At 48.1% G+C, this 21,935-nt stretch overlaps 1 long non-coding RNA gene across 1 annotated transcript in view; it reads left to right on the top strand.

The window, feature by feature from the left end:
- The window catches only part of LOC146859381 (uncharacterized), a 66,363-nt gene extending 64,755 nt beyond the window's left edge, over nt 1-1,608 (top strand). The window contains exons 2-3 of the long non-coding RNA XR_014979767.1: nt 1,136-1,239; nt 1,541-1,608. This is a non-coding gene — a long non-coding RNA (uncharacterized LOC146859381). The remainder of the gene's footprint in view (nt 1-1,135; nt 1,240-1,540) is intronic.
- The last annotated feature ends 20,327 nt before the right edge of the window (nt 1,609-21,935 follow it).

Raw genomic sequence — 21,935 nt, 5'->3', positions numbered from 1 at the left:
CATCTGCAGATGAGGGGGCCGAAGTTCATGTGTTCCAAAGGCCCGTACATGAACCACCATCGAACAGAGTCAAAGGCTAGGGCATTATTGATGCATAGAAGACAGTGGCGGGTGCTGTGTCCAGGCAGGAAGCCATTTGGTCTGGATTTATCAAAGTCCTATTCATCTTCAATACAAATGAAAAGAGGGTAGAGGCTAAGGAGAACCGCACCTGACAAGTGAAAAAAGTGTCCTGAGGTATCATATAGTGCAAAGAACCAAGGAGCACTCCCCTCTATGCTCCTTATTTAGGAACAAGTCCTATTACAACATTAGACACAAGAGGGTTCAGCACTATTTAAAAGATTATAACAATTCAACATTAAGCATTCAAGAACCAGTGAGCACACAAGATGATGTCCAGATCATCGATGTACGTTTCTTAAAAGACTTTTCTCTTTATTTCATATTTTCATAAGAGCGGAAGATCATAGCCGACGCGTTTCGTCTCTAGGAGAGACTTCTTCAGGGCTATTGAAAAAACATACAAGTGCAATTTTTAAAAGGTGTTTTCATACATACAATGAAACACAATCAATACATTTAAAAGAAAACACGCCTATTTACATTCAATTCTGTGAAGATAACACCCTAATACTGATAAATATGTAGCCAATAAGTTGGCTGCATATGAATGTCTAACTTTATCCTGTGTTGGCGCTCACTCGAATAATTAGCTGTTGTTACAGATTCATTTTTCAATAAATATTTTATGTAGGTCATGTCACTAGTTCGTGGACCAAGTGAACATATATGAGAACCTAAAAAGTATGGTTTCTGCTGCTGAGTATATTGTTAATAATGTATCCTATATCTTGTTCGTTGAGACCAGTAGTTTTTCTTGTAAATAGCATGACGTAACTACTGGTTGACTGTATAATGCTTCACAGCAGTTTATAATGTCCTTTTTAGACTTTGCTCTCATTTGCTTGAATTTCTTATTTATTTCCTCGTATGTGTTCCATTGAAAAAGTAAATTGAATTTCTCCCCTTGATCGTTAAATGAAAAATGATAAAATATGGAAACTGTATAGATGAAAGACCATGTGACTGTGTAATAGACATTGTCTCATTAGCTATAACTCCATTATTTTAGACAATGTCGACTATTTAAGAAGTCTTCCGAATATTGGATTCTCAGCTGTCTGGATTGAATTATACATACGCCAATGTGAATACCCTCTTTATTACTTTGTGGAGGTACGATACCAATCCCTATTGTTCATGAATTACAATGATATTGTTTGAAATAACTTGTGAGTTTCTTACTGTGGTGTTAACTGAACTGGAGTTTCTTTTTTATATAAACTGTCTTTGATGCAGTTCATTATGTATAGGCCTTTTTCTAATTCAAATGAGATACTTTATTTATCAGTATTAGGGTGTTATCTTCACAGAATTTGATGTAAATAGGCGTGTTTTCTTTTAAATGTATTGATTGTGTTTCATTGTATGTATGAAAACACCTTTTTAAAATTGCACTTGTATGTTTTTTCCATAGCCCTGAAGAAGTCTCTTCTAGAGACGAAACGCGTCGACTATGATCTTCCGCTCTTATGAAAATATGAAATAAAGAAAAAAGTATTTTAAGAAACTTACATCGATGATCTGGACATCTTCTTGTGTGCTCACTGGTTCTTGAATGTTTAATGTTGAATTGTTATAATCTTTTAAATAGTGCTGAACCCTCTTGTGTCCTACTCATCTTCACCAGCCTATTCACAAGCACCTTCACCAGGAATTTAGTCCATCTATTGAGTATTGACATAGGCCTGTACTATTCACTTTTGTCTGGCAATTTTTGAGGTTTTCGTCTAACTGAAATTGTGGCTCCTCGCAGATCGTGTAAGGGCTCCATAATTCTTAGAGCTTCATTGTACATGTCAAGTAGTGGCAGAGCCAGTCATAATGCGTGTTTCTTGTACATTTAGAGTGAGAAGCCATTGAGGTTGTGAGGTTTTCCAGTCAGTTGCAATTGGATAGCCGCTAGGATTTTTTTAGCTATGAGTGGTTCCTCCAAGTCTCAAATGTCAGCGTCAGAGAGCGTGGGCACGGTCAGATTGAACGATTTGATGTTCCTGTTTAGCTGAGGGTATGGCCTGCTCAACATAAAGGTGGGCATAGTAGGCCACACATTTTCGAGCTATATGATGGGAGGCCATTAGAGTGACGCTGGGTAATATTTTTTTTCACCAGCATGAGTCGATAGCGCTCACATATCAGAATAGGTGGTTTGTACGCCTAACTCATTGTGGTTACTCATTGTACCTTTGCTGTTCATTTTTTAATAGATTTTCCCCTGATTAAGGGCATTTCACTGCCCAAAATACATTGGGACAATTGAAATGCTTTATGACAAGTGAAACGCACCATATGGATTCATTCAAGTTGAATTCATTGGAATTATGATATGGTGTATTAAATATTGTTGCTTCAATAAAAATCCATCAACCTATACCCAAGTTGGATTTTACATTTTTTTTAAACTCTTGAAGCCAGAATCAACATATCGCCTGCTGCGATAATATACCGCTGTGCTCAGGGGGACATTGCCTAACTAGGGAACGCTACGTAGTGTTAAGGCCATTAGAGTCTGACATGTGCTAGTAATTAGGCTTGGACCAAGCTGAAGGCCCAGTTCCCTACTTGCCAGACACGGCAATAACTTCCCAGCCTTGCCCCCCAATTTGTACAGTTTATATTGCGTTGCCTAGTGTGCTGAGAATGCTGATTCCAGCATCTTCTGTCCAAGTGCCATCCTCTTGAGTTCAGTTTTGTGTCTGGTGGTCATCCAATGTTGCTGACTCGTCTCCTTCTACCCTGTGTATGGCACGCTCTAGGTCTATAATGTCTCTGTGTTTCGGCTTCTTTGTCACAGTCTGGTTTGACATTATCTGTCCATGTAGGACTGCCTTTAGGGCCTCCCAAAGTACGGCAGGGGAGTCAACCATGTCTTTATTGGTTTCAAAATAGTAATTTGTTGTCGAATAAAGTTGTCAAATGAGGCTTCTAGGTGTTCAGTCTCCTGTGCCCGACCTACCGTCGTTTAGGTCACCTAAGTGAAAGGGTTATCAGGGAATGATCAGAAAGGGTGCATGGAAAGATCTGAAAGCCAGCCAGGCCTATCCTGTCCACGAACTGCACAAAGAAGTGATCTATTCTGGAGGAGAACATATGTGAGGAAGAATGTTTGCTTTGCAGCCTGCAGTTGCAGTAGTCGCCCGGCCTTTGTCAGGGTCAGCAAAGTGGCCCATGACTTTACATTGATAAATGTAGGTGTTTGAGGTTACTTGTGTCAACTCCGTGGTCCATGACTGAGTTGGTCACCTCCTACCAGAGTATGTCCTGGGGGGAATGCAGCAGTACTTTTTTGGTTGCTTGTAGTGTGTCTACCATCAGTGTCGGGTGTAGATTGAGGTGAGCATCCAATGTGCTCACTCTATTGTCCCTTCAATTGCAATAAATCTACGCTAGATTGTCATAGTGGGTCTTTGTGACTTACATGCTGAAGTGTTTCTGGAGTAGTATTGCAAGCAGCCCCTCTGGAGATATTTGTACAACAAGAAACACTCTGGTGTAACCACCCTGCTGTAAGAAGGGGCAGCTGTTACCCAATAGATGCATTTCTTGTAGCAGCACCACCAGAGGAGAATAGCATTTAAAGTACTGGAACACTGAGCATCCCTTAATGTTATTGTTCAGACCATTGATGTTCCAGGAGAGTGTGGTAAATGTGTTGTGTACTTCTGTCATGAGGATTTATTCCAGCGTATAGATGTCAGGCAGGTGCTCAAACGGTGCAGCTTGCCATGCGATCTAAGTGTCAAAACAACTAAACTAAAATAATCTCAGCTTCCCCCTCCCTACACTTCTCAACCTGAAGCATCCATCACCCATACCCAACCAAGTGAACAATTGTTAGGGGGCCCTGCCATTTCTCAGAGAAGACATGTGTATATATACGTTGGGAGTTCTGTACAGCAAACACAGCTAAATTCGAGTGCAAGTAGCTTATGTGTAAAGGTCAAAAAGACAATATGCTTCAATTCTCCCCCAAGCCCCACCCAGCCCAGTGCAGACTGTCCAGTTACTGAGGAAACGTAAAAAGATATGGTTTGGGCGTAATTAGCGTTGTTCCTTGCTGCCCCGGTGGTCCTCCGGATGGGGGGGCTCCTTCTGCTGTACACACTTGCTTGCTGCCGCTGTCCCCATCCTCTGTGTTGTGGGGGTGGTTCCATTTTTCTGAGCCATCATCTCTCCGGGGTCACAGTCGCTTCCCTCCTTGGACCTCATGATCTCCCCTGCAAGGTACTCCAGATTTATCAGCGGTGTTCCTTTTGCTGGGGTTTTACATCTGGGTCCCGGTGTCCAAATGTCTAGCCAGTCCCAGGCTGCCTGGGGTGTTTCGAAGAAGTGTACCTTTCCATCATCGAGGACCCTGAGCTTGGCCGGAAAAAAAAGCACGTAAGTCAGCTACATCATGAACAGTTAAGTGAAAAATGCCGGCAATGCAGCCGACTTATATGCATAGGACTGTTTCTGCTTTTGTATTTTTAGAGTAAGGTCCGAGTAGAAGCTAAATTTTGTGAACTGTAATTCTTATTCGGAAAGGAATTTATTGATAATTCATGGCTGCAATTGCTGTCACAAACCATCGATGAGCTAACAACCCAAGTTGGAGTGGTAACTAATTTGCAAAGGGAGAGGGGTTCCCTTAGGAGCCCTTTTCCTACGGGAATCATGTTGGCAGCCTCGGGGGTGGGAGAAGTTTTGCCACATTATATCTTTTTTTCTTTTCAAAGCAGCACTGATTCCTTTAAGAAACATGGGCTGCTTTAAAAATAAAGGATTTCCATTTTAGAATGCAGTCATAGGGATGGTGGTGTGCTGTTACCTGGAGGCCACTATACCTGTGATTACAGATATTCTCAGATGGTCGCAAATTGGCACCTGCATAATGAATGTTAATTTGGCAGGTCATTCTGCAACCCCTGCGATTCAGTACTCTGTGAATCACCTTAAAAGAATATAGGTTGCTTTTTAAATACTAGTAATTTCTCAAAACGTATGTGTTCAATTTGTGACCACACTCTGTGAATGAAATAGTAAAACAGCAGGACCCTAACTCTCATAAGGCAGTGGATGCCAATTATATTCAGTCCTTGTTTGCTGTTAAACCTGATGGTAACTACCTGTTGCAATCCGCACAAGGCATGATAGCACAAAATGTTAGCTGGTACAACAGCATCCGGGTAAATATGAAGTCCCACGGCTATTCGCATGGCTACTGGACAAGTTCAGTCTGCTATTTAGTGAGCTAATAGTTGAATAATGAAGTTTATTTCCTGGTACAATACATATTTTGTGCTATTTAGCCGGCAGCAGGGTAAATATATATAATATTTTCTATTTACCAGGCTACCAGTGAAGTAGTATATAATTCCTGCTATTTAACAGCAGCCAGGAAAAACATTTATTTATTTGCTATATGCTTGGCTGAGGGCCAGATTGTAAGTAATGCCTGCTGCTTCACCAGCAGTCAGGTAATGAGTGAAGTTTCTTTGCTGCTTGCTTGACTGCTGGCCATGTTGTACATAACGTGTGTTCTTCAGCCAGTGGGCAGGTAAATAGTGACGTTTCCTCAATATTTGTATAGCTGCCGGTCAAAGAGTGCAGAATCTCTGCAATTTAGCCAGCAGCTGGGTAAATAGTGAAGTTTGTTGTTATCTGCATGGCCGCTGGCCAAACAGTGCAAAATATCTATTATTTAGCCAGCGGCCGGGAAAATAGTGACGTTTTTCTTCTATTTGTCCGCCTGTTGGCCAAACAGTACAGAATCTCTATTATTGAGCCATCGTATGAGTAAATAGTGAAGTTTCTCTGCTATTTTTAAGGCCCTTGGCCAAATAGTAAATAATTTCTACTATTTAGCCAGCAGACAATTAAAATAGCAGAGGAAAAGTTACTATTTATCAAGCGGCCGGATTGGTATCAGCTACCAAGTTTTAAACAATACACATGATCTGATTGGTCAGTCTTTGAATAATGACTGTGAGTTGACCTGCTCAATGTGACAGGAGTTCATTGAGTGAAGAGGAACCACACACTGCGTGATCAGGAAGATTGCTCTTTCCAAAGCTAGCGCTCTTGCCATGTTAGGATCAGAGGCAGTGTTGTCTGCCTTGTGGAAAGGAGTAGGAGTAGAGAAGAAGAAGGGTTGTTGGGGGATGCTGCTGCCGAGGCGAGCCCTTCCTAAAAGAGGATCCATCAGCCTACTTCTTGAGAACCAATGGGAAGCCGCATGAGGGTCAGGGCCGGACTGGACTCAATGGGCATCAGGCGTTTCTCCGGGAAAATGGAAGGGCAGAGGCCGGTTTTGTAGCGTGGATGCCGGTTTTGTTACTGAGACCGGTTTTGCAACAGTGCTACAATATCAGCCCCCACTAACAATGGTGGGGGGGGGGGGGGCGGTGTGACAAAATTGCCAGGGCTGATTTGGGTTTCCCATTTGGCCCTGATGCGGTTGTCCCAGGAAGCAGAGGTCTCCCAAGAGCCGTGCAGGACAGCAAGCATCATCTTTGCTGTGGGAGACCCAGGGGAAGGACTAGAGCCTGCAAGTAATTGTGGCGACCTCCACTGTACCCCTAATTGCCCCAGCTGAACCTCTATAACCCATTGGTCAACGCTTCTAGCCTGGAGAAATATTGGTAAGGTAGCTGGGCAAGGTGACCCTACGCCAAACAGCAAAAACTGCTTTCCAATCCGCACACCAGTTGTAAAGTTATCATCTGTTGAAATGTTCCTTGTGTGAGGCTATGCTTCCCACAGATTTGCGGGCGCTCACACAGAACAAAACAAAAGTAGGATAAGCACCTCTTTGGTCCTTGGTGCCGAAACATCTGTAGACGGTTGAGCGGTGTCAAACGTATACCGCAGTTTCCCTTTCAGCACCTGCAGGTCTGGACTCCCAATTTAAGTGATCCATGGACTAACTTTCATTCCCGCTACAGTGCCCTTTCTGTCTGCCCCACACCCCCCTCTCTCACCAAGAATCAATGCCTCAGTGCGGTGGGCGCTACTGTCCATTTGGGGGACAGACCTTGTGCTGGTGGAGCAGGAGCTAAAGATCGCTCAGTGCGCCCAGACTGTGCTTAGAGTGCGGCGCTCCCAATCAGCACCATGGACAGAGGCAGTCATACCCTTTTCAATCAGCACCATGGACAGCGGCAGCTCCCCCTCCCTCCAATCAGCACCATGGACAGAGGCAGCCGTCTTCCCCTCCAATCGGCACCATGGACAGCGGTAGCCCCCCCTCCCTCCAACCAGCACCATGGATAGAGGCAGTCATCTCCCCCCCACCCCCTTCGATCAGCACCATGGACAGCGGCAGCTCTCCTCCCCTCTAATCAGCACCATGGACAGAGGCAGCCATCTCCCCATCCACTCCAATCAGCACCACGGAGGAGCGGCAGCATCCCCCCTCTCCAATGGACAGAGGCAGCCCCCCCCCCCCGCCCCCCTCCAATCAGCACCACGGACAGGGGCAGCCCCCACTCCCCCAATCAGCACCATGGACAGAGGCCGCCCACCCGAATCAACACCGTATTCAGAGGCAGAACACCCCCCCCCCACACCCCGCCCCCCCTCCAATCAGCACCATGGACAGGGGCAGCTCCCACCGCAATCAAAACCGTGGACAGAGGCAGCCCCCCCCCCCCTCTCCAATCAGCACCGCGGACAGAGGCAGCCCCCTCTCAAATCAGCACCATGGAAAAAGGCACTTTAATGACGGGTCGGTCATCAGTGAGGTACCAGCCAGAGCCGCAGCAGTAGGTAGTGTAATCACTCGCACCAGTGAAAGATGGCGCCGACGAGCCACACCACATCAGAAGGGGGTTTACATTCTGAAGTGTTTATTAAATCCAAAACACAAGGGTTCTACATTGAGGCTCTGACAAATACAATAGGCAGGGGCATTACATTTTAATTTCTCTGACAAATAGAAGATAAAAAGGAATGTGCATTGAGTAGGCTTGTGACAAAGCCCTTAGGATGGCTGTTTGGAATATTAACACTGCCAAAGGCACCACAAATCTTTCAGGAGTGAAGAGCGGGCAGGTTTTCATTAGGGGTGGGCGGAATTTGCAAAATCCACTTTCGCAAATTATCGCGAAAATGTTAAAAATCATAGCAAACACGCGGAAATATCGCGAAGATGCAGAAGATTTTTTCCCGCATGTTCGCGAGATTTTCTGCATGGTTGCGGCTCGCCAACTTACCCATGTGGTTGCTCGCGGGCGCGGCCATCTTGTTTTCAGTTGTCTCGCAGTGCATGATCGAGAGAAGAAAGACGTGATCACGCGACGCATGACGTCACTGCGGGCGCGAACTGTCGCGAGATAGCGCAAATGGCTAAAAACAATACAACATCTCATGGAGAACGCGACCGGATAAGAAAACTTGTCAGCGAACGCAGGGATTCAGGTAAGGCGATCGCGCGCGCGCGAGAATGTATTATTTAACAGCGCGAGCAAGAAACAAATTATCGCCAAGCTGCGGAATGCGGAAATTTTGACATTTTCGCGCTTTCCTCGGAATGTGAAAATGTCAAATTATCGCAATTTCCGCGAACGGAACGAAATTTTAGCCCAGGCCTAGTTTTCATTGTATGTGTGTTTTGTATGTAGCGTTTAGTAGGCCTGGACGAATAATAATTTACATTTTTGTAATTTCCATAATTTGGGGAATTTTGCATTATACTTGTTTAGTGAAATTCTCCAAATTTCGCTATTATATCACTTTTTGTAATTGTGTGTTATCCGCAGTCAAAAGTGACTGCAAAAAGCGCCACCTGTGGTAAAAATCGACTATAAACAAACAAGAACAACAGATGATTTCATCAACTGGCTCCCAAAAGATGCCTCTTTATCTACTGAGGCTGCTGACAGGTCGAGCGTCACTTGTTCTGCATCCACAGTGTGTTGAAATCAAGACTGGGTCCTGCTGCATGGTACAGGCAGAAACCTGGCAGTGCCCAGTAAAATCAGACCTAGTGCAATACGGAAAATAGGACCATCTGGCCTGCAGGGGCATTGATAGACAGCCTTGTTCTGGCTCTCGTATCTCTTATCCAAAATGCAACCGAACAGCAGCACACGCAGTCACTTGCGCTCGCTAAATGTGCTCTTGCAGTAGGATTGTTCCTCCAAATTACTCTTAATTATGCATGTAGGTGTAATTTTGTTATTACCAGTAATTCTGCTTCAAAGAGTAACGCAGAATTACCAAAATTACTCCAATTACTCCATCGTAATTGAAATTCCAGCCAGTCCGAGTTAGAACTGTGTGAAGGGGAGGGCATGATATGTGGTATGGGAAAACATGGTCTGAGCAAAGATGGCTTCAGTAGCCAGATTCAGGGGCTCCACACTGACCCTCTGCACGAACCACAGCCGAACCGAATTGGGAGTGAGGAGAAAGATGGAAAGAGGAACTCCTCTCACTCGCCTTTCTTCCTGCCTCCTGCTCCGCCCGGACGCTGCCCACTGCTGCCCACTGCCCTGCGTGGCAACCGAGAGGTGGGGCATCTTGGATTACCATGTCTTACCCATCCATTACTTGGGGCCCGAGTGCACGGTTGTCCCATGGTAGCTGACATCCGCGAGAGCCAGCTTTGACATAGAAGTGCCCTGCCTCAGCACACATGATTACCCAGCATACTGGGACTGTCTGATCTGTACCCACCGCTGCCCAGCGGAGCACCCAACAGAGCAACAAACCTCACGGAGTCGTGGTGGTGAGGGGCACCTGGGTCCTGAGTCACCACTCCTTTCTACCAACCTATTTGCCCATACTCAGTGCAAGGGAGCGCTACATGAGACACCCTCCCAGCACATGAACCCAGCGGGATTGTGCCCCTCGACAGGTGGCGGAGGAGCTATTTGTCCGAGTCCCCCTGGCAGTGGACACTCTTTGGAGGGGCCATAAAGAGTAGGTGATTCACCCATGAGGGTGTTGCAGCTCACTTCTGCCAGTGGCCTATGTGGTGTGTGACAGGAATCTAAACCCCTACATGGTTGACCGGATTGGCTGGCTAGGGGGCTGAGACTGGACCTCAGTAGTGGGATGCCTCCGCTTGGTACGGGGGGACTTGGACACTGCTGGCTGGTTGTGTCCTGTTGGACGGAATGGATCGGTCAAAGCATGGCCTCACCTCTGCCCCACCCCATGTCCCTCTACCGCCCACAGCTGCTAGACACCAGCGAGAAGTCTTCTTGCTTCTTTCCCCTTATCATCCCCCCCTCTCCGTGGACTGCAGTAAGCTGAGGGTGTGCACATTTCGACAGGTGAGCCCCACTGCTCTCACCGAGTCCCCCCTATTTTTGCAGCCTGGCACCCGTCCCTAAGTTCTGGAGCCACACCAGCGCTGTCGCCTATCTAACCTAGACCTTCCTCCCAGGGACCACCACGGTCCACCTATGTCAGCAGCCACACTCTATGCACTCGGCCATCTACGGGCCTGACACGCCATGTGGCATGGCATCTAGAAAGCCAAGGAGACAACTACTCTTTTGGAGGAGGCCACGCAGTCCAAGTCTCCGCGCCCCCATCCAGAGGGCTCCCCAGAAGCCACCATTGACCTGGTTTTTAAAGAAATAATGGCTGCACAGACTTGATGTCATTAACGCAAAGAATCAGACATCGCGTTGGAGACGAACTGCATCCTAGTGGAAATCACTGGCTTCCATGACAAGGTGGAGGGCCTGGATAATCATCTTTCCTCCCTGGAAACCAGAGTCAACCTCCCCCCTAACTGGGATCAGGAACTCAAAGCTCACCGACCTCGAAGACCGGAGCCGCATAGAAAACGTTTGCTTCTTTGGAATACCAGAGAGGGCCGATGGTGTCAATGTCCAGCGCCTCCTCTGTGATTTCATACTTACCCTCCCTAATCAGGGTTGGGTTCATGCCCCCCACCCAGAAATGGCCACAGGATTTGGCTGCGCTGACTTAAAACACCTGCGGGTACCAGTCTCATCATCACCTGTTTCCTCCATCACAAACAGGCTAGGCAGATACTCACAATGGTGCAGGCCCACAGTCCCTTTGACTTCGAAGGACATAAGATGCAAATAGTGGCTGATTTTTCCAGGAACACAAACAAGAAAAGGAGGGCCTTCAGACCACAACTGCGCAAGTGCAGCATCAAATTTGGCCTTTTTGAGCATGCCCATATGTGGGTCACTATGGACATCCGATCCAAAGCCTTCCACAAACCAGAGGCGCTGCAGCTCTTCCTGGACAGCCTACAGGATGGGGCTATGGATGCAGCCCGAGCACCTCGGACCTTTCCACCGCGGGTCAAGGACAGCCACCTCCGGAGCATGCTGCCGGGCTGCCGTGGGGTCCCAGGGCACTGGACAGACTGAACCACATGCAGAGTGGTGGGGAGAAAGCAATTAAAGCAGTGGTGGAATTGAAGCAGGACAGGGGTGGCGACAAGTCTTAATCGCAGCTGAAGCTGGGCCGCCTGTGATTGAGGGCCAGGTATAGGTCACTGTGAATGAACTCTCTTTGCCACCTGGCTTGCAGGCTGAAAGTTTGGCTCTTTCCTCTCTGTGTTTCTGATGTGCTATGTCCACTTCTCAGCTTTGCCACGCCCTCCTCCACTCCTGCTTGCCCATCTTTGAGTATGCCCCTCTCCCTCCTTGTTTTGCCTCTTCCTTCTAGGAACCCCCCTACCTGGGTCAACCCAAGTCCACATCTTTGCTCATGCCTCTCCTAAAAGGGGGCCCCACGCCTATACACTCTCCGCCGTATCGGACTCTTGGTCATTGACTCTATTAGGCCTGGGCTAAATTTCCGTTCCGCTCGCGGAAATTGCGATAATTTGACATTTTCGCGTTCCGCGGAGAGCGCAAAACTGTCAAAATTTCCGCATTCCGCAGCTTAGCGATAATTTGTTTCTTGCTCGCGCTGTAAAATAATACATTCTCACGCGCGTGCGATCGCCTTACCTGAATCCCTGCGTTTGCCGACAAGTTTTCCCGATCCGGTCGCGTTCTCCACGAGATGTTGGATTGTTGGTAGCCATTTGCGCTGTCTCGCGACAGTTCGCGCCCGCAGTAATGTCATTGGTAGCGCGATCACGTCTTTCTTCTCGCGATCATGCACCGCGAGAAGAGTGAAAACAAGATGGCCGCGCCCGCGAGCAACCGCATGGGTAAGTTGGCAAGCCGCGACCATGCAGAAAATACCACAAACGGGCGGGAAAAAAACTTCCGCATCTTCGCGATATTTCCGCGTGTTTGCGGAGATTTTTAACATTTTCGCGATAATTTGCGAAAGTCACTTTCGCAAATTCCGCCCACCCCTAGACTCTATCCAGGCTCTCCCGTTCTTTCCTGTCCCATATTGAAATGAGAGGGGGACACCCCTTTTATTTCTCTGCTCTCCTGGGAAGGGGGCTATTTTACTCCTCCACTCCTCCCCCCCTCTCCTTGGCCCATTGGGCTGTCTCACCCCCATGGCCTATTGACCCACCTCCTCTCCTCCTCCCCCACGTTTGCCCCTCCACTGAGGCTGGCATCGTCCCCGTGCTATCTTGTTATGTCCTATGTTGCTATGTTGCTATATTGTTATTTTGCTATTTTGCTATTCTCCCCTTGCCTGTGACTGGTTGCGTCTGTTCACCCCTCTCCCTTGTTCCCTGAGCCTCTCTGGCTCGGTGGCTCTCAAAGCTTGGCCCCCAGACCACAGTTTTTGGGTGAAAAACAAGTGTTCTTGGTTTGTCTCGTAGTGCCTACTGCTGCTTTGACTGTTTCCCATCCCGCCCCCTCCTCACCCTCTTACCTTTTCGCTCCCCTAATCTTATCCCATCTCCGCCCCTCTCTCTCAGCCCATGTTTATTTTCACCATTCACCCTCTCCCTCCTACTCCCCGCAGGTGGGCCCTTTTTTAATAGTGTTTATTGATTTTCAATTTAGTTTACACAGTCCAGAAACAGTAGGAGTTGTGCACAATATTGTACGACATCATCTTCCAATAGAACAACGGATGCATTGGGCACAGTCATAGGATCAACAGCGATGCCACCGCGATCTTCTGTAGTTCCATATAACACTATTAGCATAACTTTTAACACATTAGCGTCTGTCGTGCGCCAGGAGGAACGCCTTGATGAACTAATGAGGCTGGCCGTGGCATTTGCATTAGTGTAATTAGGCACTTTGTGGGCGGTGGGTTCCGAACTGATTGTACCTGCATGTGGGTGGGGGGGGGAATTACAAGTCAATCTGACCTCGCCAGTTCATGGTTGTGACTAGGTTGTGAGTGCTTCCTGGGAGGGCGAGTCCGTGGCGAGGGGATGGAAGAAGGGGAAAATAATTAGCTGGTGTTGGCATGGGTGAAGCGAAGGGGGGAAACGACTGTCATTAAGTATTAAGGGGCATATTATCAAGGACGGCGTTAAAAATTATCGCCGGTTTAGCGGCAGAAAACGTTATTTATTTTATTTATTTATTTATTTAGCAGATTTGTAGCGCGCATAGCTGCCCCAGCAATGGGGCGTCCCAGCGCGATCAGAGACACGGGAGAGTGGTATGTCAGAAGGGCGTTTATACAACAGGAGGGTAAAGCCAGGTCTTAATCGCCTTGCAGAAGGTTAAATGAGTCTGGATCTCTCTAGTAGGAAGAGGAAGCCGGTTCCAAAGTAGCGCCGCAAGACAACGAAATGAGCGCCCACCGGCTTTTGCTCTCACAGCCTGGGGGACAATAGCCAGCAGCTGATTGGGCGATCTAAGGGACCGCTGAGGTATGTACGGTTGAAGTAGCTTAGTCAATCCCAAAGGAGCCTGTTGATTAAGAATTTTATGGGCAACACATAGAGTTTTAAATAGAATTCGTTTCTCAACAGGCAACCAGTGTAGTTTGGGTAAGATGTGGGCAACCGACGTGGATCTCAGGAGTGCCACTAGCAAACGCGCTGCGGCATTCTGGGTCCTCTGCAAACGCATGATACAAGATTTATTAGCCCCGAGATATAATACATTTCCATAATCCAGTCTAGATAGTATTGTTGTCTGGATGATGGTCTGACGAGCTCTAGGGGGAAAGAAGCCCAATATTGGCTTCAGGCCACGCAGTAGGCCAAAACAGGACCCAGCCACAGCTTTGGCCTGCCTATCGAAAGTCAGCCCACTATCAATCCAGAAGCCCAGGTTTTTAACTGCTTCTTTGGGCACAGGGGCTGGCTTAAGACTGTCAGGCCAGCAGTGATCGGACCATAAGTCCCGATCTTTTCCGAATAGCAATACCTCAGATTTGCTGGCGTTTAGTTGTAGGCAGTTGCTAGCCATCCAGTCTGCCACCTCTACCAGATCTTCAATGAAACTGCCTAAATTGGCGTTGTTCTTTTTGGAGTAGGCAATCACTAATTGGGTGTCATCGGCATAAGACACCATTGACAGTCCCTTCTTCCGAGCCACCTGGGCCAGAGGTTGCATATAGATATTAAACAAGAGAGGGCTCAAGATAGAACCTTGAGGCCCTCCCCGTTGTAAGGCACACCGCTGGGATTGAAATGGTGGCATCCAAATCTGGAAAGATCTTCCCGTCAGAAAAGCTCGGCACCAGTCAAGGGCCAGATCCCTCACTCCAATGGCGTATAGACGCTTCAGTAAGATTTTGTGGGAGACCGTATCAAAGGCACCACTTAGATCGAGAAGAACTAAGGCCGCCGAGTCCCCAACATCCAATATCCCTCGGATTTCCTCCGTCACTGCCAGCAAGGCAGACTCTGTGCCATGTCGGGCTCTGAAATTGTTCTGCGACGGGTCGAGGATTGCGTTCTGTTCAATGAACTCCGTTAGAATAGTATGTACATGTAGTTCTACAATTTTTGCTAGAAAAGGAAGTTGCGAAATAGGGCGGTAGTTACCTAGCTCAGCTGGGTCCAAAGATGGTTTTTTCAGCAGAGGGATGACTTTTTGCATGTTTCCATGTTGCTGGAACTGTAGCTGATTCCAGAGAAAGATTCACCAATTCCAGATAGACTGGTAAGATAGATGGCATGACTTGACAGAAAGATTTTGGGGCTAGTGGGTCAATTGGTGATCCAGATTTAATTTTATTAAACAGGATCTCCAACCTAGCTAAAGACAACCCTGGAAAAAATAGCAAACTATTTAGGCCTTGGGAGGCCGAGACAGTGGGACAGATCTTCGTATCGGAATTGGCCGTTACAGGGAAATTTTGATATATTTTTTCCACTTTATTAATAAAGTAGTTGGCCAGCTCATCACATTGGCTGTTAGAGGAAATAGAAGAGGTCTTGGCCACATCACCGTTCTTCATAGTCTTAAGCAAGTTAAATATTGTTTTAGATGGATTAGAGCTCGCTAAGATTTTGTTTCCCACATACTCAGCCCTAGCTCTCCGGATTTGCTTATGATAATGATTAATGGCTGCTCGATAATTAAATTTCCCAGCTGCATCGTACGAGCGTCTCCACATACGTTCCAGCTGTTTGCAATGCTTTTTTGCCCTGGATAGCAGCTCGTTGAACCAGGGTTTGGATTGGTCCCGTTTTATCCTCGACAACTTAGCTGGGATGCAATTATCCAGACCTGCTGTTACCCAGTCGTGGACTAACATATCCGCTGCCTCCAGATCTTGCGGTAATTGAGGCCTATGGCTCGACCAATATGCCGACAGCTTACTGCTATCTAGCTTGTGCCACGGTCGTTTTAGGGCAGAGGTCAAACAACGCTCTCTCGACTGGCCCTGCCAACGTAATATAAAGGTCACCAGAAAGTGATCTGTCCAACACTGTGGGGCTGGAGGATCCGTCATCAACCAGGTAAGATTCGAGAATAAAGGGTCCAGTAAGTGTCCAGCAGCATGTGTATGCTCCTGTACCCACTGGACCAATTGGAGTGCTTCTAAATCGGCCAGAAAACTCGTGATTTCGGCCTTTTGGACATCATCACAGTGGAGGTTCAAGTCTCCTATAATGCTGAAGTTCGCCGCTTGACTGGCATACAGCGCGGTCTTATTTACCAGGTCTTCCCGAAAAGCCCCCGAAGGCCCGGGCGGGCGGTAAATAAGGAAACCGGAAATAGTGAGGTTGGCATTCAGCCTGATTTTAAATAAGGCACTTTCACAACCCATCACATTCTCCCTAGTGAGAACACAAGAATAGGTGTTCTTTGTGATAATCGCAATACCACCTCCTCGCTTCCCCGGTCTATTTAGGTTCTTCATACAAAAACCTGGGGGAAGAGCCAGCCAAGATTCAGAAGTAGAGTCTTGGGTCAGCCAAGTTTCTGTAAGGAAGAGGACATCGGGGGATTCATCCTCCAAGAGATCGAAAACTTCAGCGTGCTGTTTTGACAAGGACCGGCAGTTTAAATTCATGAACTTAAAGTCCTTATGGCCAGGGGGGCAGAGTTTTTGCAGCACCCCGGGGAGTTGGAAAGCACAGCCTTTACATTTAATAGGGCCTGCAAGGGGATTCCAAGAAAAAGGAGAGCATTTGGGTTGTAATCTCAACAACTCGGCGCGTGAGTAGCAAAGGAATGTAACGGGAGACAGCACAGGGGGACTGGCACCTGACGACGGCCAGGCGCGGACGGGCGCAGACGGGCTTGCCTTTGGCGCGCGGCCAGCCCGCCTCTGGCGCGCCCGCTGCACGCGTCCGCTGCGCGGTCGGATCAGTGCCCCCTGAAGTATCATTACCTCCAGAATCACAAGAGCGCTGTCTGCAGTTACCCCCAAGATGGTGGTCGCAGTTCCGCCTCCCAATTCCTCAGCAGCTTCGTTTTCCTACCAGCACCCCTGCGCAAGCGGAAGCAGCCCTTCAACCCTTCAGAGCGAGCAGCAATGGAGATTTCAAGTAAGACGCGAAATTAAATGAAAATTAAATGCTGTAAGTGCTTTTAAAATGAGGACACGAAAGAAATGCTTAAGATCCTTTAAAATGATGAATTCGGCATAGTTTAAAAAAATAAGCAGCTCGGTATACAAATATGGCAGTAATTCGCGCACCAAGTAACACACTACCTGTCTCCCGGCTCACGCCTCAGGAATCTCTAATCTGAAACTGCCTCTAAAGCGGCGATAATGGGCTTGATAATATGCCCGTGAGAATTCCAATAGAAATCTATGTTCTGGTGTGAACATGGGCTTCTATTGGAATTCTCCAGGGCATATTATCAAGCGCAATATCGCTGCTTTAGTGGCAGTTTTCTGCCTCTAAACCGGAGATAATTTTAATGCTGTCATTGATAATATGCCCCTCTGTTAGGCCTGCGGAGGCTCCGGGTCAGAGGGAGCACGGTTCAATTTCGATTCTATGAACGTTAGATACTTTTGCCAGTGTGTGGGATCGATGGCAGTGGGGTGATTTATGACATTGCCATGTGTCAGCTCTTGTTCGGCCACTAGGGCACCAGGATGTGGTACTGTGTTTGACTTCCAGGACATAGCCAGCTTTCGCTTGGCAAGGTCAAGTGCCAGGTCTGGGAATTTTTGAATGGTTTTGCGTTGTGCATTGCGTTTGGTTAGGCAGGTGATCCCTTTTCTACCCCCCACCCATAGAGAGGATCTACCCCTTCGAGCCCGACGCGTCACAGCGGCTCCCGATCATCCGCTATCAGTCTCTGCACTCCTCAGGACGTTGACATGTGAAATGTCACAGCATGCAGCGCTGACCGTCATCTCCTGGAACATGCCTTGGCTCACGCATTTTATCAAATGCAAAAAGGTATTGCCATATCAGAACTCCAAACACACAGCTATAGCCCAGGAGACCCACCTCATGGAGGCGGAGAAGCTTTGGCGGGACTGGGTGTGGAAAGAGTTCCACAGCTGCATCGGAAGTGTCCCAGAAATGTGGCGTGGCCATTCTGATCCACAAGACCCTCCCACATACGGTGCTTGGGACTTAGTTGGACAAGGAGGGGCGTCACACATTCGCCAAACTGAAAATTGATAACAAGGTACTCGGCGTGGGCCTTATCTATGCTCTGACTGGGACAAAACACTCGTTTCTGCACCAGCTTACTCGTATACTGACAGAGATTAGCATCACAAACCTCCTTCTGTGGGATGACTGGAACCTTGCCTGGGACACCATCCAGGACCATAAGGGCCCAGTTGAAGTGGCCAATAGTGCAGACCAAGCCTTTCTGGGGGATATCAGGACTGATCACGGTCTCATAGATGTGTGGTGCCTCTTACACCCCAAGGACAAAGAGTATACCTACTTGTCCTCCGGTGCACAACTGGACTCCTTTCCGGTGTCCCAGCCCTTGTGAAAGACCGCCATCTTGGAGGGTGCACCTTTCCAACCACTCACCAATCCGCCTACTGGCTCACCTTGATCTCACCCAACCATACCGCAAACCCTTGCGTCTCAACATTCCACGCTTCAACCACCCTAAGGGTAAGGAATAACTCAACTCCTGCACGTACGGCGACCAAAATAAGGGGTCAGTGTGTTCGGCCCTGACACTCTAGAATGTAGCTAAGATTCCCATCAGGGGACAACTGATGAGGGATGCTGCCATCTCCAATAGACAGAGGGAGGAACACAATAGCCACGCTCATGCACTCATACACTGCCCGCCCCTCTGCTAGCACTCGGTTCAGTCTTGAGAAAGCATGCGTTGAGTAGAACTCTTTCTTTACCTCCAAAGCCAAGTATGCACTCCAGAAGCTGAGATATAGGCACTGTGACCAAGGAGAGAAGGCCATTAGGCTTCTAGCAGTGCAGCTCAGGCAGAGGGAATTAGGGATGGCTAGTCCTGTCATCACCATCACCTCCAGGACCCCACCACCCACCCACAAGAGGTCAGAGAAACATAAGACTCCCATTACCGGACCCTCTACTCCCACAACACGGTCCCAGATGAAACCCAGATCACCTCCTTTTTGACTCTGTCTGCCTGCCCAGCTTCACGATGAGGACAGGGAACTACTACAGTGCGAAATCTCAAAGGAGGAGATTTCTCAAGCCATCTCTCATCTACCTATCACCCTATCACAAGGTCCCTGGGGAAAATGGCTTTCCAGCTGAGTTTTACATATGAACTAAGACAGAGACGGTACACCTCCTATTCAAAGCCTTTGGGGAAGCCAACCAGTTCTCCAAATAAGCCCACAGTCCTTCCCAAGTCAGGCAAGGACCCACTCTTTTGTGGTAGCTATCGCCCCATTTCCCCCCTCAATGGCAATGTTAAGCTCTTGTCTAGCATACTGGCAGCCCACCTCAAGCATGTTCTCCCCTCTCTGATTCACCATACTCAGGTGGGGATCGTCCTGGCATGCTCATCCCGCAAACATATGTGCACACTTGCCCATATGCTGTGGCACGTGGTGGACCTGCCAGCAAAGGATATAGCCTTGTCATTGGATGCTGAAAAGGCCTTTGACAGGATTGAGTGGAATTACTTGTTTCCGGCACTCTGAAAAAGCGGTCTATGCACGAATTTCATCTCCAAACTAAGTTGACTCCATGACTCCCCATCAGCGCAGGTCAATTGAAGCATCTTTCTCTCTGATCTGACAGGGCACTCAACAGGGGTGCCCACTCTACCCTCAGCTCTTTCTCCTTGCTATGGAGCCTCAACCGGTGGCCATACCCCAGTAGGACAGGATCAAGGGAATTTGCATGCCTGGTGGACCCTCAACGCTCTACTTATATGCAGATGCCAGCCTCCTCACATTGTCTGCACTGCCCTCATTCCACCCAGCACTGCTAGAGCCCATTACCACTTTGGCTGACCTCTCTGGTTACAAGGTTAACTGGGGGAAGATCAAGGTGCTACTATTCTCAAGGGCGATCACCTGCGCAGTTATCGAGGGGTTTCCGCTTCAGTGGAGACCATCCCGTCTGCGGTACCTGGGCATCTGAGTGAACAGGGCTCTGGAGCGCTTGGTAGCAGACAACTTAGACCTGCTTTTAGACCAGATGTGGCTTGATTTTGAGACATGGTCCCACCTGAACTTGTCGCTGTGGGGTCGTAGAACCCATACAGTGAAGGTAGTGACTGTCCCACGGTTCACCTATCTGCTAGGTATTCTCCCGATATTGACACCACTTTGAGTGCTAAGGCAGCTGGACAAGGGTATTAAATCTTTCATTTGTAGACCGAAGAGGCCCCGCCTGACCATTGGGAACTCATTGCCCATAGGTCAGCGGATCTCCCTTCTGTGGACACTACAGCTTAGCCTTCACCTAGCACAGTTGACATATATGCATCCCCAGGTCCGGGACCCTCCAATGTGGGTCACAATAGAGAGCTGACTCTTGGACAGCCATAGAGGTTTGCTCTCCCTCTAAACATCGTCCGCCCTCAGGCAGAACTGTTAAATCCTATGTTGCGAACGATTTGTCTTGGTCACAGGCACAGGCTCACATCACCTCTGTATTTGCCCATCTCCATGATAAAGTGCCCATCTGAGGCAATGCTGGAGTCTGCATGGGGGGCACGCTCAACTGGGGTTCCTGGTGCAGCATGGGAATCCACATCCTGATCTACCTGCTTATGTGGGGTGTTCTCAAACCCTTTGCAGCATAGCGGGTCAAATATGGCCTCCAAGCCAATCAGCTGTGGCACTATACCCAATTATGGCATTGACTTGTGCATAGGTTGACATCCACTCCCTGGACTCCCCTCACCTGTACTCTTCTACCTCAATAGGGTGCGCAGTTCAAGGTCGTGGTGTCTGAGATGTACAATCTCCTGATCTGCCATTTGTACTCCCAGCCAAAGGTGGCATGGGAAGTCTGGCAGGCTCGCGTCCATGTTGAATATGAGCAGGAAGACTGGACAGAGCTCCTGGGGAATCTCAGTAGGGGTGCAAGGCAGCCCTGATTAAATTCAACAGCTTTTTAAAAATCCTACAGGAATTGCACTGGACGCGGACAAGGCTCTGTTCTGTGGGTCTCCTGCCCCATTCCTCCTGCTGGTGCTGTACCCATGGTCCCTGCGACATTGTCCACTTGCACTCTGAATGCCCGGCCATCTGTTCTTTCTAGCCTGAAGTGGGGTCAACAATAAGGGAATTCATAGCAGTATCTGCCCAAAAATTGATCATACTCCACGACTTGGCAGGCCTTCCCCAACTTCCCCACCACGCCCATCGACTGCTCACTACTGCCCTCAAAGCAGCCAAGATCTGCATTTTGCACCATTGGCAATCCCCTCAGCTGCCGACACATGAGGAGCTTCTAGCTGAAATGTATAAAACTGCCTCTTACAAGAGCATAATTTACAACCTCCTGGGCAAGGCTGACATGTGGAGAACAACCTTTACAACGCAACTTTTACAACGCACTACCATTACAACAAAACTGTTACAACGTGAGTGCATTGACAACGCAGGACATTACAACGCAAGTCTTTACATCGACTTGCACTAGATGGCGTGCTAACATTAAAAATAGTGTAGTTTACTATCCCAACACCTTCCCTACTGTTACGTGGACTGGAGTTGGAATAGTAAATTACACTTTTTTAATGTTAGCACGCCATCTAGTGCAAGTCGATGTAAAGACTTGCGTTGTAATATCCTGCGATGTCAATGCACTCGCGTTGTAAAACTTTCATTGTAACAGCATGCGTTGTAACAGCATGCGTTGTAACGTCATACATCCCTGACATGTATACCTTTCCTACTGGAGGACTGATACTGAGCTGTGCTGGCCACCCCGGGTTGGTCTTGCGGCCCTGTCCTCCTTTTAGCCTGTTGTCTGGTGGGTTCAGGGTCCTAGCATTCCTCCATTCCTGTATTCTCTCATTACTGCATGACCTCTCCCAACTATTTCTTGTCCCTCTTTCCCCTCATCTCTACCCCCACACTCTACATCGTCTCCTCTCTGCGGTGTCATT

Source organism: Triturus cristatus, chromosome 3_2 (assembly GCF_964204655.1).
Source record: "Triturus cristatus chromosome 3_2, aTriCri1.1, whole genome shotgun sequence".
Classification (NCBI taxonomy): Eukaryota; Metazoa; Chordata; class Amphibia; order Caudata; family Salamandridae; genus Triturus; species Triturus cristatus.
Note: the sequence above shows the minus strand (reverse complement) of the source record. Positions and strands in the feature narration are given on the sequence as shown.